Raw genomic sequence first — 20406 nt, 5'->3', positions numbered from 1 at the left:
AGCAAGAGTTCCCATAGTAACACATTGACTGCCAGCCACACACACAAAAAGAAATTTTTTTCCTTGGGGCCACAATGTTATACTATGAAAATAGAATAAAATCTTCGAAAAGAAAATGATCCTAAAATATACAGCAGTAAAAAGTAATATAAAAACTGAAAAGTTGGTAATGGAAAAAGTAATGTGAAAACCTGAAAAATAGTTCATAACACATGTGACAGTTAATGTGTTTAACATCAGACAAAGTAGACTTCAGAGCAAAGAAAATGATGAGAGATGCAGAGGAACATTATACAATGATAATAGGACCAGCCGACCAAAATAGCAATCCTAAATGTACATATTCCTATTGCTGCTGGAATAAATTAGCACAATTTAATGGTTTTAAACAACACAAATTTATTATATGCATTCTATGTAATTATAGAATTATATATATCGTATAGAACTGTTTGGGATTAGTTTTTCCCATTTAGCATAATTCTCTGGAGATTCATCCAGTTGCTCACATACCAACAGTTTGTTTCTGTTTATTCTAGTGTATTCCTAAGTAGTATTCCATTGTATAGATATACCACAGATTGATATAAACAAAAAAATTGTGTGGAAAGGCAGACTAGAATATATAAAATAATTTTGCAAAAAAGAATAAAATGAAAGAAATCACATTTGTTATTCTAGTCCTGCTTTAGTCCTTTTTAGTTTGTGATAATTCTGCTTTTCTTTTTTTCCCTATTTTAAGCATTTTGATTTATTTTATTTTATTTTGTTTTTATTTAAGGGTTTTTTTTTTGTTTTTTTTTTTTGTAGAGACCGAGTCTCACTTTATCACCCTCGATAGAGTGCTATGGCATCACAGCTCACAGCAACCTCCAACTCCTGGGCTTAGGCGATTCTCTTGCCTCAGCCTCCTGAGTAGCTGGGACTACAGGTGCCCGCCACAACAGCTATTTTTTTGTTGCAGTTTGGCCGGGGTCGGGTTTGAACCAGCCACCCTCGGTATATGGGGCCAGCACCCTACCCACTGAGCCACAGGCACCGCCCAAGCATTTTGATTTATTTACAAAGGGATTATTCATAGAAAAAATTTCCTTTGAACAGTATACAGAACTGGTGGGGATTGGCTATTTCACAACATCATACATTACAATCAGTATCAGTATCTGCCATATGGCTGGCTCTGCAGATGTCCTTTGCTGATCTCGCTGAAGGTGCCTGTGTCTGGAGTTAGTCCACTCCTCTTGCCCATAGGAATCATAGTCTCCTCACTGAGTCTGTGTCCATAATCATAGTAATCAGCACCACTTTGGACTGGGGTGCTATAGCTGTTATCACAGGAATCCTAACTCTGTTCATCATAAGCAGTGCCATATCTATCATCATACTCATATTCTCCATAAGTCTCTTGTTTTAGGGGTGGTGGTGGAGGTCTGTACCCAGTTGGGGGAACTTCTCTTGCTCTGGGAGTAAGAAGTCCTCTTCCCCAACTCACTGGCCTTCTGGTGGATAGGACTCCACAGGGAGTTGGTGTCACACAAGGGAAACCAATTCCAACCAGCCAGGCTGTGACTCTTCCCTTTTCTTGGTTAGTGTTGAGGTTGGTATACTCTCTTGTATGCAAGATGAACATCTGCATTTTCTGGACTACCAGAAAATAAATATGTTAATTCTTGAAGCTGTGCTTGCCTAATCTTAACATTATATCCAGGGATGAGGAACTTTTCGATTTCTTCCAAAGCATGTCCCATGTGGGCATAAGCTTCCACAGGTGGAACAAGCACTTCAGTGAGAACATGGAGATTATCACTGAGGTGGAAATACTTTGCTTCTCTGCTTTTCCTCAACTCTTCTTTTGCTTTGTCTCTCATGGAACGTTTTCCAAGGGTGGACATTTTTGTCAAAGTTTCTTCTCGTGAATGCTTCAGAGAATTGTCACATGGACCCAAAAGTTTCCCCACAAAGTTGAACTTAGGGAACTGTTTTACAGCAATTAACACTTTCTGTCCCAGCTTCATATTCTTATTAATCACCACATCAAAATAGTTAGCGTCATCCTTGCCTTCTCCTTTTTTTTTTTTTTTTTATTATTGGGGATTCATTGAGGGTACAATAAGCCAGGTTACACTGATTGCAATTGTTAGGTAAAGTCCCTCTTGCAATCATGTCTTGCCCCCATAAAGTGTGACACACACCAAGGCCCCACCCCCCTCCCTCTGTCCCTCTTTCTGCTTGCCCCCCTCCTTTTTTTTTTTTTTTGAGACAGAGTCTCACTTTATCACCCTCGGTAGAGTGCTGTGGCATCACAGCTCACAGCAACTTCAAACTCTTAGGCTTGAGCGATTCTCTTGCCTCAGCCTCCCAAGTAGCTGGGACTACAGGCACCCGCCAGGACACCCGGCTACTTTTCAGTTGCAGTTTTCTTTGTTTTTGGCAGGCCTGGGCTGGATTTGAACCCACCAGCTCCAGTGTATGTGGCTGGCACCCTACCACTGAGCTACAGGGTCCGAGCCCTTGCCTTCTCCTTTTTGAAACTTCTCTATTTCTGGGATCTGATGTAGAATGTGGGAATGGAGGAGTCTTCTGGATGGTCTTTTCCTGGGGCTTTTGCAGCAGGAAAAAGGCTAAAGTTTTTCTTCCTAGGTGTCATCAGAAAAGATGCTGGGTGACAGGGGTTCTGATTCCCCGTACCTAGTTGACCTGGTTTCATTACTCAGCTGAGTTAGAAAGTTTAACCGAGGCACAGTGGTAACTGAAAGCAAAGTGGGTGGAAACTGAAAATAAAACTGGAGTGGCATAGGCAGTGTAGATAGAAAGCAAAAGTGACCTGCGCAAGTTTCTGGTTAACAGAAAGATTTTATTTGGGAAGAACAAAGAGAAAGTTTAGAGCACTTCCAAAGAGAGTTGGATGTGGGTCTCTCTCATGAAGGAGAGAAAATAAGAAGGAACAATTCTGCTTTTCTTTTCAAAAACAAAAAACAAACAAACAAACAAAAAAAAAAAAACAAAAAGAATCACTCTACCAAATTTCATGACTTATTTATTTATTTATTTTGCAGTTTTTGGCCAGGGCTGGGTTTGAACCCACCACCTCCAGCGCCCTACTCTGTAGAGCCACAGGCGTTGCCATTTCATGACTTATTAAATAGGCTACACATATTAGTTTCCTGTTGCTCTTGGAGTAAATTAGCACAAATGAGTGGTTTTAAACAACATACATTTATTATCTAACAGTTCTGGAGGTCAGAAGTCTTAAGTCAATTGCAGTGGGCTAAAGTCAGGGTGTTGACAAGGCTGTGCTCCTTTTTGAGGTTCTTGGAAAGAAACTGTTTCCTTACTTTTTCCATCTTCTAAAGGCCATCCGCATTCCTTGGATTATGGCTCCTTCCTCACAATGGCATCATTCTCTACCTCTGCTTCCATCATCAAATCTCCTCTCCCTAAGCGGCGCCTGTGGCTCAGTGAGTAAGGTGCCAGCTGGGTTTGAATCTGGCCCCCAGCCAAACTGCAACAAAAAAATAGCCGGGCATTGTGGTGGGCACTTGTAGTCCCAGCCACTCGGAAGGCTGAGGCAAGAGAATGGCCTAAGTCCAAGAGCTGGAGGTTTCTGTGAGCTGTGATGCCACAGCACTCTACCAAGGGTGACAAAGTGAGACTCTGTCTTTAAAAAAAAAAAAAACTCTCCTCTCCCTAACTCTGATCATCTTGCCTTCCTTGTGATTACATTACGCTACCTGGATAATCCAGGATGATGCTCTCATCTCAAGATTTCTAGTTTAATCACATCTGCAAGTTCCTTTTACCATGTAAGGTAACATATTCACAGTTAGGATATGGGCATCTGTGAGGAGATATTATTTAGCTTATGAGACTATAGGAATGAAGACTGTGTGGTATACGTAGAGAGATAGATACGTAGAAGAGAACAGAGGACCCCAAAATATGCCTAACTGACTTTTGGCAAAGGTGCAAAAGCAATTCAATGGAACAAATATAGCATTTTCAATAAATGGTGCTGTAGTAACTAGACATTCAAAAAAAAATGAATCTCAACTTAAGTATTACACCTCATGTAAGAGTTAACTCAAAATAGATTACAGGCAAATTTAAAATATAAACCTACATGGCTTTTAGAAAAAAAAATAGGAGAAAATCTTTTGGATCTAAGGCTAGGCAAAGAGGTTTTAGACTTGACACTAAAAGCACGATCCATAAAATGAAAAATGAAACTGAGTGTTATGAAAATTTACAGCTTGTGCTCTGTGAAAGACCCTGTGAAATGTATGAAAAAACAAGCTACAGAGTAGGAGAAATATTTGCAAACCAGTTATCTGACAAAGACCTAGTTAGTATCTAGGATTTATAAAGAATTCTCAAAACTCAACAGTTGAGAAACAATTCAAATATTAGCAAAAGATATGGCCACTTCACCAAATAGTTTATACAGATGGTACATGAAAAGATGTTTAACATCATTCACCATTAGGAAAGTGAAAATTACAATAAGATACCACTATACACCTGTCAGGATGGTTAAAATAAAAAATAGTTACAACACCAAATTCTGGTAAAGATATAGAGAAACTGAACCAGTTATGCACTGCTCGTGAGAATGTAAAATGGTACAGCCGCTCTGGAAAACAGGTTGGCAATTTCTTATAAAACTGAATTGCAACTACTATGTGACCTAGCAATTTCACTCCTAGGCATTTATCCCAAATAGTTAAAGACTTATGTTTACACAAAACCATGTGGATGTATGTTTATAGCAGCCTTATTCATAATAGCCCCATGCTGAAAACGACATTCATTGGGTGAATGTTTAAATCTGTGGTGTATCTATACAATGTAATACTACTTAGGAATACAATAGAACAAACAGAAACAAACTGGGGTTTTTTTTGCAGTTTTTTTTTTTTGCAGTTTTTTTGGCCAGGGCTGGGTTTGAACCCGCCACCTCCGGCATATGGGGCCGGTGCCCTACTCTGTTGAGTCACAGGCACTGCCCAGAAACAAACTGTTGATACGTGAGCAACAGGATGAATCTCCAGAGAATTATGCTAAATGTGAAAAACTAATCCCAAATGGTTCTATACTATATATGTAATTCTATAATTATATAGAATGTATATAATAAATTTGTGTTATTTATTTTTTATTTTATTTATTTATTTATTTATTTATTTTTGCAGTTTTTGGCCAGGGCTGGGTTTGAACCCGCCATGTCCAGTACATGGGGCCAGTGCCCTCCTCCTCTGAGCCATAGGCGCTGCCCAATTTGTGTTATTTAAAACCACTAAATTGGGTGGTGCCTGTGGCTCAGTGATTAGTGCACCAGTCCCATATACTGGAGGTAGCGGGTTCAAACCCAGCCCTGGCCAAAAACTGCAAAAAATAAAATTAAATTAAATTAAAATTAAAATAAATTTTTAAAAACCCCACTAAATTGTGCTAATTTGTTCCAGCAGCAATAGGAATATACATAGTGTATAATAGGAATGCATACTATGTATAATTCTGTAACATTCTTGAAATGACAAAATTAAAAAGTTAAGTGGTTGCCAGTGGTTAAGGAAAGGGTTGGAAGTGGGAGGAAAGTGGGTGTGGCTATAAAAGGGTAACATGAGTGATGGACATGTTCTATGTCTTGATTGTATCAATGTTAATCTCCTGGTGAATAGTGCTGATGTTACCTTTGGCGGAAACTGGGTAAAGAGTGAAGGGAAACTCCACATTATTTCTCGCAACAATATATAAATCCACAATTACACCAACATTAACAGGTTTATTTAAAAGAAATAATTATAACCGAATTTTTAAAAAGAATGGTAAAAATAAATAATGATAGTAAGATATTAGAATCCATGAATAAAAGTGAAATACACGAGTCCATACTGATAGATAAAAATAAACAAACAAACAAATAAATAAATAAATAAAATAGCCCTCAAAGGCTTGTCATGAAAAACAGTGGTCATTTTCCCTCCTCACATCATAGTCATACTTCTAAGGGACTGCCTTTTTCAACACTTCAGCTGTACTCTTCTTGTATTTACCTACATATTTTTATATGTAATTTGTAAGCTTATATTGCTTTTCTAAATCAGTTTTTTATCTGTTGACTTTCGATTTTGATACATGAGCATTTCTCCCACCATCCTAACTCATTCTGTTAAATGAGTTGTCAGTATCTGTAAATATCTTTTCTTGTTGAACCAGGTCTATTCGATGATTGTATTCCCTTTCTTGTATCCTCTTGTTTTTTTAAAGTTTCTGGAAGGATTTTTTTTTTTTTAATTTTCTTAGGTTCTTTGTACCTATCGAAATGTTTTATCAGATTAGTCAAATGTCTACTGCTTTTTTTCTTTCCCCCTAATTGTATTCATTTTATTTATTGGAAACTTCCTTTTCAGAGCAGCCTCTCTCCTTATTTGCCCACTGTAACCTGGACCGATTATTCTCTAGGCCTGCTGTATCAGTCATCACCCTGAAACTTCCCTCTAGCTACCCTGAAGTGTTGATACCTTTGTTTACTGGGTTAAATGTCTTCTTTCTTGGTTTACTACCTCATTTGGCAGGAGAAAAATCCTCTAGTGGCTTCAAATAAGAGAATTAATGGGAGGAAAACTTGTAATTCCTTTCATATTCTCTCTCTATATATATTTTTGAGACAAAGTCTCACTCTGTTGCCCAGACTAGGGTGCCATGATGTCAGCCTCGCTCACAGCAACCTCTAACTCTTTGGCTCAAGTGATCCTCCTACCTCAGCCTCCTGAGTAGCTGGAACTACAGGTGCCTGCTATGATGCCAGGATAATTTTTCTATTTTTAGTAGAGATAGGATCTCACTCTGGCTCAGGCTGGTCTCAAAATTTTGAGCTGAAGCAATCCATCCAATTCAGCCTCGCAGAGTGCTGGGATTATAGACATGAGCCACCACACCCTGCCACCTTTCATATTCTTGCACAACTGAAGTCACTTTAGTCCAATATCACTGGATGTAGACTTACAGGATGAATAATTTTCCCTAAGACATCTGAAGGTATTGCTGCACTGTCTCCAGGCTTCTAGAATTGATGCTGTAAAGTTCAGTGCTGTTCTGGTTCCTGTTCTTTGTATGAAAAAAAGGACATAGGCATATAGGCATAAACTGTAGCAATTTTAAAAGCATGAAGGGATAACAGAAGCAATCTCATGCAAATACATGTGAACAAAGATAAATGGCATCTTTTATAAAAAAGCATCAATTACCAAAAGTCATCTAAAAATGAATAATGACATTTAAATAAGCCAATAACCAGAAAATAATGTGAATTACATTTATAAAGGCTCCTTACCACATATATTGCAAGCCCCAATTGTTTTAGTCATAGAGTTTATCATAACTGCTTAAGATGGAAACCTTCCAAAATTCATTCTATAAATATATTATGATCTAATCTATGAATATATTATAACCAAAACCAAATAAGAACACTACAAGAAAAATTATAGAATGCCCAAATATAGATGGAAATTTTCAAAATAAAATTTTAGCAAGTCTATTTCAGGAAAGTATTTTTAAAAAGTACATCATGAACAAGTAGAGTTCAATCCAAAAATATAAGGATATTGCAACAGAAAGTAAGTCTACTAACATATTCACCATGTTAACAGATTAAAGAAAAAAAAAAGCTTTGACCATTTAAATAAATGCGGAAGAAAATATTTGATAAAATTCAACACCTCTTCATGATTTTAAAAAGAACAGTAACCTTTAGCAAACTGGAAATAGAAGTGAATTTTTATTGAACCTGAAACCAGGTATCAATCCAAAACGTAAAGGAAAAATCACACTTAATGGTGAAATTTCAGAGGACTTTTCATTAAAATAAAAAACAAGGGCGGCACCTGTTTCTCAGTGGGTAGGGTGCCAGCCCCATATACTCAGGGTGGTAGGTTCAAACCTGGTCCCAGCCAAACTGCAACAACAACAAAAAAACAGCCAGGTATTGTGGTGGGTGCCTGTAGTCCCAGCTACTCGGGAAGCTGGGGCAAGAGACTTGTCTAAGCCCAGGTGTTGGAGGTTGCTGTGAGCTGTGATGCCACAGCACTCTACTGAGGGCGACAAAGTGAGACTCTGTCTCTAAATAAATAAATAATAAATAAATAAATAAAAAACAAGACAAAGACACCTGTTAGGATTGCGAGGAGTGCTTCTATTCCTGGAGTAGAGTGAGAGGACTCACTACTCATGAGGAGATCTTCTGTACTGTTTAGTTTGTTACTACATGTGTATTACTTTGATTTTTAAAAACGTTTTTACACAAAACACTTATGATTGAATTTATTCTTGTTTCATACTTGTCTTGCTCACCATAGCTATGATTTAGGTGAAGTTTAATCAGGAACATATCATCTAATTATAATGTTGCTCTTATAGAAACCCATTAACCTACTTTATAATGATCCTCCTTTGATGCGATTTCTAGGAATACAACATAGTGAGAAGTACGGGTAGTGCCTGTGGCTCAAGGAGTGGGGCGCTGGCCCCATATACGGGAGGTGGTGGGTTTAAACCCAACCCCAGCCAAATACTGCAAAAACAAACAAACAAACAAACAAACAAAAACATAGTGAGAAGTAAAGGTGGCCTGAAGTGAGGATGTAATATTAACTAAATTGCATCAACAGTCTTCCCAAGGGTCTGGTGATCGGCCATTAGTTTATGATACAAAGAGGCTAGGATCCAAGGCTGAAGGTCCTAGAGGTATTCTTGTCCAACATGCCACTGAATGCTTGAACTCAATATTTTCTTAACTCAATTGTTCTGTTTTTGATTTCTCTTTTCCTTACTACATAAGGTGTGGAATACTAGATCCAGTTCCTATTAATAAAATATTTTAAATTAACAATGATAATGATAATAATAAGGTAACAGCAAGGGCAATGGCTAACATTTTTGACATACTCACCATTACCAGGCATTGTGCTCAATATTTCATGTATGTCATGAAATAGCGCCCTACAAATTACTGATAGCACCCTACAAATTACTTATTAGTTACAAAATAAAAATAGTAAGTTTACAGTGGATAAACATGAAAGACATCATCTTACTCAAGTGATGAAGTTAATACTACACATACTGAAACAATCTGACAGGACATTTTCTCTTGATATGATGCACTGAGAAAGGCATCACTCTGGTGCTATTTTTGCCAAAAATACGTGATTTCAATTTAATCCTGATAAAACATCAGACAAACACAGACTGAGAGACGTTCTGCAAAATAACCGATCCATACTCTTCAAACATGTCAGTATCATGATGTAAAGGCTGAAGAATTATTATAGATTAGAGAAGATACACTGAATTCATGACCCCTGAATTCAATGTATTGTCTTGTTCAGGATTCTGAATTGGAGAAGATGGCTATAGAGAACAATATTCATGAAAATGAGCAACTTAAATATGTACTACAGATTGGATAATAGTATTGTATAAATTTTAAATTTCCTGATTTAGATAAAGATGCTATGGTTATATAAGAGAATGTTCTTTTTCATAGAAAATATAGATGGAAGTATTTTAGAATAAAGAGGGATGATGTCTTCAACTTGATCCTAAATGATATGGAAAAAAAATATATATATACATATTTTTTACTCACATGCATAAAGAGGAGAATGTTAAAGTAAATTAAATAAATGAGGTAAAACATAAAGTTATATTTCTATTTTATATAAAATTATATTTATATTTTATATAAAGTTATATTTCTATTTTATATAAAATTATATTTATATTTTATATTAAATTATATTTATATTTTATATAAAATTATATCAAAACCAAACTTACAAAAACTGAGCTTGGGCTCAGCACCTGTAGCCCAGTGGCTAAAGGCACCAGCCACATACACCAGAGCTGGCTGGTTGGTATCCAGCCTGGGCCTGCCAAACAACAATGACAACTACAACAAAAAAATACCCAGGCGTTGTGGCGGGCGCCTATAGTCCCAGCTACTTGGGAGGCTGAGGCAAGAGAATCACGTAAGCCCAAGCCTTGGAGGTTGCTGTGAGCTGTGAGGCAACGGCACTCTACCCAGGGGAACATAGTGAGACTCTATCTCAAAAAAAAAAAAAAATGAGCTTGATACCATTATTATCCTATACTACAAATGAGGAGAGTAAGGATCAGAAAGCCAAGTAATTTAATAGGAAGTTGGTGAACTCTGGATACAAATCCAGGGTTGTCTAACCCCAAAGTCCGTGCTCTTAGCTGTTAAGGCATAGTGCCTTAACATAAATTTTCAAACTAGCATAAATTTTCTTAAAGACAGAATGCATGCTTCTAAATCAGTGTTTCCTTTTAAAGTTATTATCTTATAGGGGAATATATACTTAATCAATTGATGTTGTTGCTACCTAGAGTTCTCATGGTCAGTTTGCTAGTCATATGCTTGAATTCACTTTGATTTTTTTTTTTATTCCTTATATGTCAGTGATACTCTCAGAATGACGATTTTGAAGAAATACATGAAGTATGTCATTCTTGTTTTAAAAGGTGTACCATAACTTTACAAGTATCTCTGTTTAATCCTTTTCATCCCTTTTAAACACATTAAGCACAATAATTTTTTAAGAGGCAACATGTGGTGACAAGAATAGTCAATGGGTGCTGGCAGCTAAGGACACAACAATTAAACCAAATATACAACCTCCAGAATGGGAAAAGTTATTTGCATGTTATGACTGTGACACAGATAACCAGAATCTACAGATAACTCAAACTAATCAACAACAACAAAAAAGAGCAAACAATCCCATTCATCACTGGGTAAGAGGCATGAACGAAACCTTCTCTGAAAAAGACAAAGGGCGGCGCCTGTGGCTCAGTGAGTAGGGTGCCGGCCCCATATACCAAGGTGGCAGGTTCAAACCCGGCCCCGGCCAAACTGCAACAAAAAACAAAATAGCCGGGTGTTGTGGCGGGTGCCTGTAGTCCCAGCTACTCAGGAGGCTGAGGCAAGAGAATCGCTTATGCTCAAGAGCCAGGTTGCTGTGCACTATGACACCAAGGCACTCTACCAAGTGAGACTCTGTCTCAAAAAAAAAAAAAAAAAGAAAAGAAAAGAAAAAAGAAAGTAAATTGTCAGCCCACAAAATGGGAGAAAACATTCACAAGTCACGTATCTCATAAATGACTTAGATTCAGAATACATAATGAACCCTTACAACTAAATAATAAAAATGTAAATAATCCAATTTAGAAATGGGCAAAGGATTTGAATAGACATTTCTCCGAAGAAGACATGGAAGTGGCCAATAAACACATGACAAGATGATCAACATCATTACTCACTAGAGAAAGGCCCATCAAAAGTACAATGAGATACAACTTTACACCAACTTAAATGGCATTACTCAAAAAGACAGAGAGTAACAAGTGTTAGCTAAGATATGGAGAAATTGTACATTGTTAATGGGAATATAAAATGTAAAATGATGCAGCCCCTGCAGAAAATAGTCCAGCAATTACTCAAACTGTAAAACATTAAGTCACCACGTAATCTAGAAATTCTACTCCTGGGTATATATATACCCAAGAGAACTGAAAACTGAAAATTTATGCTCACCCAAAGGTCTGTACACAAATGTGTATAGCAGCATCTTCAAAATAGTCAAAAGGTCGAATGACCCAAATATGTGTATCCATTAGCTGATAAATGGGTAAACAATGTGACATATCCACACAATGGAATATTTATTGGCTATAAAAATGAATGAAGTACTGATACTTACAACTTTGAAAACAGGATGGAAAGTAAAATAAACCAGATACAACCTGTAACATATGATTGTATGTGATCATATAATTCTAATATGAAATGTCCAAAGTCGGCTCGTCTATATAGACAGAAAGTAGATTAGTGGTTAAGAGAGGCTAGAAAGAGGGGAGTGAATATTGAGTGACTATAATGGATAGGGGGTTTCTGTCTGAGGCGATGAAAATGTTCTGGAATTGGGTAATGGTGATCGATGCCTAACTCTGTGAATATACTAAAAAAAAAGCACTTTATAACAATGAACTTTATAGATATGAAGTATACCTCAATAAACTATTATTTTTTTTTAGAATGGGTACGGGCAAAACGTACTAAATGCAGAATACAAATGTCTACATACAATAACTAAGAAAATGCCATGAAGGCTACATTGAACGGTTTGAAGAGAATATTTCAGATTGTATATGAAACCAGCACATTGTACCCCTTGATTGCACTAATGTACACAGCTATGATTTAACAATAAAAAAAAAAACTATCATTTTTTTAAGTCAGTGCTGGTGCCTACATTCCTATTCAGGAATTGCTCTAGGCTTTTCTTACTTCTACTTGCCTCTTTCTTCACTGTCCCTGTCTTCTCAAACATCTCTGGTTATGTATATTCATTCTTATTTTCCAACTTCCCTCTTGAATTTGAAGAGACCCAGTGGGTCCATCCATTTGGCCACAGTACTTGGTCCAGTGATGAACGCGTGACCCATCTCAGGCCAATTAGACTCAATTTAGGGACTTCCACGTGCTCTGCCAGGAAAGGGAATTTCACCATTGGATTAGGCATTGTGAGAATGAAGGGAGCCATAGTTGGTCAGAAGAACCTGAAGATGGAAACCAACCCAGAAGAAGTATCTTTGGTGGCTCCTGGTGAAATAATTTGCACTCCAAATTAAGCCACACATGGAGTTGGCTCTGCTGCTAAACATTTAAGCTTATGGTAAGTCATAAATTACCTGTTTTGCTTGAGCCAGTTGGATCTTTTTGGTTGTTGTTGCTTGCAATGAAAGAATCCTAAATGATATAGCTGTTTTTCTTAGCTCTCAACCCGCCTCAGGACATGATTTCAAATCTTTGCCCCTTACAGGACCTTGCCTATCAGGCCTCCCACTCACTGGTTCCTGCCTATCAAAGGAGGGACACCAGGTGATCCCTATACCACAGAACATAGAAATTGAGCTCTCATGTGACACACAAATAAATAGGCATCAAATAGTTGCTACCCCTTTACTGAAAAGTTTGAAAGGAATTGGTGATGGCATAATGCAGGAGGTGTTGGTGCTAGAATCAAGAGTTATTCTCTTCCTACCCAAAAGCCAGAGAGTTTGATCAACAGTACAGAAGGCCAAAGAGTGTGAAGGCCTGGATAACCTGGGGAAAAGATAACTTAAGTTGGCCTCTGAGAATTCAACTAATAGAATCTTCATACAAGGAATATCGTTAGCCATCTAATGGAAGCCAACCAAGAGAAGGCCTGTAAATGTGTGGCTTGAAGTTTGGAAACATGTAAAATGCCAGTCAAGGTAGTCACATCAAAAGAACCAAAATGGAATGTGACTGTAATTAAGTAAACTGAAAACAGATGATATGCTCTCTCGCCCCTAGCCTCATGCTTGGCACATAGCGGTGTCAGTAAATAGTCGCTGAATGAGTGAATGAATGAATGGACCTGCCTGATTGAAAGGGTCAACACAGCCATAGAAATCTAAGGAAACTGAAGCAGGCAGTCATCACTCATATATAGTCCAGGGAACAAAGTTTCTCACGTAGGTGCAGACATATTTATGAATATGAATGTGGATATTGATAGAGATAATAGAGACAGACAGAGACAGAGACCTGGCTCTCTGTGCTTGGTTAATGTATATCTACCACTGGACTGCAGACCCAGTCTTGGTGTGGGGGTCAGACCTTGGACCCTACTGCACTGAACAAGGTAAATTTTACTTTCTGTGGCCTCTTGGTAGGCAGCCAGCTGGGTTTCATCTAGCGATCACCTCTGCATTTGTCATAAGCTTTAGCACTGCAAGTACCTTAATCTACCCATGGAGCAAAGAAAAAGACAGCCACAGCATTAGGGAAGGTATTTAAAAAGTAGAAACCATGCTAGATAATCAGTATATGTAATTTTAACTGTGTGATTTCTCCTTGTACAATCAGACATTGGGAGCACTTGGAAGAGGGTTAGGTGACAATATTGCCGTGTGCAAAAGTAGGTCTAGGTCCTTTGCAGCACCAAGAGAAGGTCCAGAGGACTCTCCCCCATATCTATTGAGGACACCATATTCACGTAGGCATTGCTGCCGTTCTTCCTGTACATAAAAAATACTTTTCAGATAAAAAGCATAAACAAGTTTTCCATTCGTAACCTCCCAGGACAATGCTGAGCCTTGCTTCTTCACTCCACCATGTAGTTACTTACACTTTCTTATCGAAAGAAAACACAGAGCCTCATTGAGTTCTCTGTGTCAGTCATCAGTAGAGAAAGGGAGTTTGATCCCATCTTGATTTATTCATATTTTTTTTTTGGTCAAAAGTTCAACAAAAAAATGTGTGTTCAGTGAGAAAGGATATTATGTAAATAATTAGCCCATTTCAAGATTATGTTGCACATATATAGTACAGTGGAAGGCTTTAAAAAGAGCTGGAATTTGTAGCGGGACCAGACAAGTTTTGAACTTGGGGAATAGGAACTGTCTATGGGAATGCGCATTTAGAATGTGTGAATGATGGCTTGTGCTGATTAAGGGAAGGGGGCTCCCCAGTGCACATCTGGATTCTCAAATTTCAGAGAAACAGAAATCACTGGAGACCCAAATGCTAATACTGTAGGGAACCAAATGGAAGCTCTTCATTAATTGATAAAACTGTTGTGTTAGAGAATTACAGTGTAGAGTCTCCGGATCATCGGAATGTGCATGAATTCCTCTACACGGAACCCAAGAGATAGAACTTGAGAAGAAATCTGGACGACGCATTCCTAGGATAGCCAGGTAAAAGTCTTTTCAGAGCGGCATCCAAGGTCACATGCTCAAGCTCATTTTGATAATGCTTTCTTTCTCTTATTTTATAGGCTTGATCATATGCTTTTCTCACCTACAATTTGGTCTCCTGAAGCTGGAGTCTGAAGCAGCAAAAGGTAACAACAACACTAACACCTTTACTTGACCATTAAGTGATGTCTCTATCCCTCCTTAGGTGAAAATGGGAATATTTATCCAAATATCTTTGGGGTTTGCTTTGTGTTTCAGTGTTGGCTTTTGCTTTCAAAGAAGATAGCACTGATTTCAAAAGTTGACTAAGTCTGAAATTGTGCTACCCCACCAGTATTTTGAGGGTCCCTGCACTGGTAGTGGAGCATTTTGTGGAAGACTGTGGAAGGTCTAGCACTGTATCAAACAGCCAGTTGCTACTGAGGACAGGCACCTGACGCCTTCACGTCGTTCACAGCTGCCTCACCTGCCCTGTGTTCCTCTTCCTAACTCATTTCAGGTATAGTTGGGGCCTAATCTCAATTTCAGCTCTCAAATCTGATGCTTTATACCCTTCGTCCAGAAGGACATTTTGCCCGTCTCCACTACACATTTGCTCACATTTGCTTCTTGGATTACTTTCTTTTCTCACCACTCCAGATAAACACTCTGCCTGATGCAGGAACCAAACCAAAGCAAAGACAAAGAAGGGGAAAACATGGAAAGCAATACTTTAGCTGACATGGAAGCTCCCCCCACCCAGGCAAGTGACACAGATCCAACGACCTCTGCAGACCCAGATCCGACGACTTCAGCAGATCCAGGTCTGACGACGGCCCCAGCAGACCCAGGTCTGACAACGGCCCCAGCAGACCCAGGTCTGACGACGGCCCCAGCAGACCCAGGTCTGACAACGGCCCCAGCAGACCCAGGTCTGATCACGGCCCCAGCAGACCCTGGTCTGACCACGGCCCCAGCAGACCCAGGTCTGACCTCGGCCCCAGCAGACCCAGGTCTGACGACCACCCCAGCAGACCCAGGTCTGAAGATGGCCCCAACAGACCCAGGTCTGATCACGGCCCCAGCAGACCCTGGTCTGACCACGGCCCCAGCAGACCCAGGTCTGAAGACGGCCCCAGCAGACCCAGGGCTGAAGATGGCCCCAGCAGACCCAGGGCTGACATCGGCCCCAGCAGACCCCGGTCTGACCAGTGCCCCAGCAGACCCAGGTCTGACCACGGCCCCAGCAGACCCAGGTCTGACCACCGCCCCAGACCCAGGTCTGACCACCATCCCAGCAGACCCAGGTCTGACCACCGCCCCAGCAGACCCGGGTCTGACCACTGCCCAAGCAGACCCAGGTCTGACGTCGGCCCCAGCAGACCCAGGTCTGACCACCGCCCCAGCAGACCCAGGTCTGACCACTGCCCCAGCAGACCCAGGTCTGACCACCGCCCCAGAAGACCCAGGTCTGACATTGGCCCCAGCAGACCCAGGTCTGACCACCACCCCAGCAGACCCAGGTCTGACCACGGCCTCAGCAGACCCAGGTCTGACCACGGCCTCAGCAGACCCAGATCCGACCACGGCCTCAGCAGACCCAGATCTGACCACGGCCTCAGCAGACCCAGATCTGACCACAGCCTCAGCAGACCCAGATCTGACCACGGCCTCAGCAGACCTAGATCTGACCACGGCCTCAGCAGACACAGATCTGACGACGACCTCACTAGACACAGACCTGACGACAACCTCAGCAGACACAGAGCCGCTGTCGCCCTTTACAGACATAGACCTGACGACGCTCTCAGCAGCCACATCTCCAGTTCAGTCTCTTCTTGAAGGTGTTCCATCTGCTGCAAGTTGTGGGGTAAATCTGGGGCAGAAAAATGGGGGTCAAAAAGAGAATGATGAGGTGGAAAAAATGTCTGTTTTTAGTTTGTATCCAAGGGCAGAGGCTGGTTCTCCATTCTCAAATGTGGCTCTGGTTCATACCTTATTGGAGGGGGCTTTCTCTGCTGCTAACAGTCAGAAAAACATAGGGAAGAAAAACAGCCGTAAGAGGAGGAATAGAAAAGAAGGGAAAGTTATGTACCTTCCTTGGCCTCTGACACTACAGACTAGAGCATCTTCTGCTGCTCCAATTCTGGGTCAGACTTGTGCTATGGAAGCTTTCCCAGTTGTTGATATCGGTGTTGATGTGAGGCAGGAAAGCAGGGGGAATGGTGGGGAGGAGGAGATATCAGATCTCCCAGAGTTTTGTAGGCCACTGGCTGGCACCCCGCAGCCAGCAGCAAGTCTCGTTCAGCCTTCTCAGGACAGGGCCTCTCTGGCAGCCAATTGGGAGATAAAAAGAGGGAAGAAAAGCCGTAAAAAGAGAAATAAAAAGAACAAGAAGCCTATGGTTAGTCCTTGGCCTCTGACAGTACAGGTCTGGGCATCTTTTACAGCCTCGGCTTCAGCTCCAGTACAGACCATTTTTGCAGGGACTTCACAGGTTGCTAATAACGGGGTCAATGGGAGACAGAAAAGCACAGGTCAAAGAAGTGATGTGGAGAATATGTCACTTCTTACTTTGTGTCAGAGTACACAGGCTAGTGCCCCAGGCTCAGCTGAAGCTCTGGGGGAGGTTTCAGGGCAGGGCATACACCTTGCCACTGAGAGTGGAGGGAAAGCAGGGAAGAAGAAAAGACGTAAAAAGAGAAATAGAAAGAGCAAAAGCACCCTGGCTCCTCCCTGGCCTCTCACAGTACAAGCTTGGGCATCATTTGCAGCTGAGCCAGTCCAGACCATTTTACAAGGACAGTTGCCTGCTGCAAGTACATGGGTGAATATGGGACAGGAAAGCTGGCCTCTACTGGAGGATTATGAGGAACAAATAAAGTCTGTCCTTCCTTGGTCTATGAGGGTACAGGCTGATGTTCCCTTCTCAGCAACAGCTCCTTTGCAGACTCCATTAGAGGGGTCTCCCTTTCTGGAAGACACATATTACAACCTGATAAAACCCCAGGGGTGGCCCAAGAGGGAAGCTGAGGAGCAACTTCAGTACTGGTCACAGCAAAGCCTGGAACCCTGTCAAGGTTGGGGAAATGCAGAGAGATACCTGAGGCCTCAGGACTTCTGGGAACGTACTAGGAATTTTGCTAGTCAAGTCAACTGTTGTTATGGGGAGTGCTGTTCACAAGGGAGGATGGAGGCTTTGACCTTCACCAAACCCCATACCCACATCAGTCCTTCTGTGATGACAATGCAGGGAATACAAGAGGAAAGTGTTGAACCTCAGACATTCTGGGTGGGGAGATGGGGAGGTTTTTAAGGTATGTAAGAGAAGGGGGGGCAGTAAGGAGCATTCTGGATCCTAGAAGGGCTTAGAGAAGCATTTGAAATGCTACTTTGAGAAAAGGGAGGCTCACTACACAAACGGTAAATTTCTCCCTATTATATCACAATTACTCCCTTGATGGGTGATTTCCCTCATAATTAAGTTTTAAGTTTATTGACAGACACAGAGTAATACCTCAGAGAAGCAAAATCACCTTTTTTCTCTGTCTGTGCTCTTTCTCCTAAGTTCCCTAACAATGTTAAGAAAGATCTGTTGTCTGTGGTTGATAAATAGTATTATGAATTTAGATGGTAACAAGGTGTCTAAGCTGTTTCTTTTCTGCCTTGGGCCATACATTAAATACACAAACATTATTTAGTTAGCACAAAAAAGGTCCGTGCATACGTTTCGTGATATCCAACACCACAGATGAGGAATAAAGTCCTCCCCAAATCATGCGGCCTGTGAGCTGCAGGTTGAACACTCCCGTACCAATGACAGAATACTTCTCTTGATTGAACAATATTATTGTATATAGTACATTAGATTTCAAGCTGCCTTAACAATTAGAGTTTAGTTCTGACACTGGCTAGTTTATAGTCATAAAAAGCATCAACTCTAGAACCACCATACCTGGGTTTAAAGCCCAGATTTGCTACTTACTACCTCTGTTCCTCTAAGAAAGTCCCTCATCTTTTCTGGGCCCTTGTTTCCCTCTCTCCCACATGGGGATAAGAATAGTACCTGCCTCTTAGAGTTGAGTGAGGATGCAACGAGTTAATTCATGTGAAGCACTTAGGACAATACTTAGGATAGAAGAAGCTTGTGAATAATGTCACCTGCTATGATTTTATTGTCAGTACTAAATTTCATGGGAGGGCTGGCACTGTGGTACTTTGTGTCCTAAAAGTTTTATAAATGGCCCAGTGCGGAGATAAGGTGGAACATAATGCCCCCATTGAAATTATGGGAACAGAGATTCTTAAAGGCTTGGAAAATCCTTGGGGGTAAAATGCTCAAGGAGGAAAAAAAAAGCAAGTAACAAAATGATAGCCGCCATTTAGAGGTAGTAGAGTCTCAACCCTGTTAACCAAAGATGGAACAATGAAGGCCAAGAGAGAAATCCACATTGGTGTTAACATTGGTTACCGCTGAATGGTGGGATCATAAATGGGGGATGGTTTTCTCTACCTCTTGACTCTTCATATAACTTCCACATTTCTGTACTAGATTACCATATCACACTTCATAATCAGCAAATAATCCAGGCAAATTGACCAGGGAAACAAGAAGAATTAGACTTCTCCACAATGGACTTACAGAGGACGGTCACCCAGGGTTGGAGGTGCTTGAGGGGACTGGGTCTTTTCTTGGTAAAGACCCTCCCCTCCAGCTGGGGCAGCTGCTGAAAAAGAGGTGCAGGCACCTTTGCTAGGGCCCAGCAGAACACAGACAACTATGCTGGGGAGTGGGGAGGGGCTTCCACTTTTCTCAAACAACCTGTGGGAACAAGTGACAGGAGATGACTTTTGTCCTACTACCACCAACCATTGCCTGATTCTGTAGGGACTGTACTGTTCTCCCCACATTGTTATTACCATCACCTGCTGTGTTTGTTGAAAGCTTTTGGGGGGAGCTTGGCTGGACAATGCAGGTAGCACAGTTTGAGATTAAGGAGTACATTTCTGGCCAGGAGTGGTGGCTCACACCTGTAATCCTAGTACTCTGGGAGGCTGAGGCGGGAGGATCACTTGAACTCAAGAGTTTGAGGCAGCAGTGAGCTATGATGATGCCACTGCACCCTACCCAGGGTGACAGAGGGAGACTCTGTCTCAAAACAGAGAAGTACATTTGTGTTTTGACCTTTTGTATAGCCTGGTTTGGGGATCAGTTTAGTTTAAATGATGCCCTATATTCCTGGTAACACTGAAAGGGTAGATATTCCTGGAAGGCTCTGGGAGGGCTCAAATGCCCTCCTCTGTGTGTCCCAGATGCTGTAGCAGGTGCTTTGGGAGATTTGGAGAAGTGCCTACACAATGTGCAGGCAGGACTTTTCTGAGGCTCACTCATCTTCCTGCCCTGAGGGGCCAGCTACACTTTGATCTCCTTCAAAGGGGACAGTTAGTACCCCGAGTTCGTCAAATACCTTGTTGTTAAAGCCAGGGCCTTAACTGAAAGAGAGACTGGGTGGAGGTGGGAGAGGTGGGAGTTGGAAGGTAGCCACATAGTCTTACTACTCTGCGTTTTAAACTCAGTGAGGGGCTCTCTGGTAATGCATCAAGCTTAGAATATGG

At 40.9% G+C, this 20406-nt stretch overlaps 1 pseudogene; it reads right to left on the bottom strand.

Annotated features, from left to right (window-relative positions):
* Positions 1-1156: 1156 nt before the first annotated feature.
* LOC128577014 (KH domain-containing, RNA-binding, signal transduction-associated protein 3-like) lies at positions 1157-3358 on the bottom strand (annotated as a pseudogene).
* Between the last annotated feature and the right edge of the window lie 17048 nt (positions 3359-20406).

This window comes from Nycticebus coucang, chromosome X, assembly GCF_027406575.1.
Source record: "Nycticebus coucang isolate mNycCou1 chromosome X, mNycCou1.pri, whole genome shotgun sequence".
In the NCBI taxonomy this organism is placed as follows: domain Eukaryota; kingdom Metazoa; phylum Chordata; class Mammalia; order Primates; family Lorisidae; genus Nycticebus; species Nycticebus coucang.
Note: the sequence above shows the minus strand (reverse complement) of the source record. Positions and strands in the feature narration are given on the sequence as shown.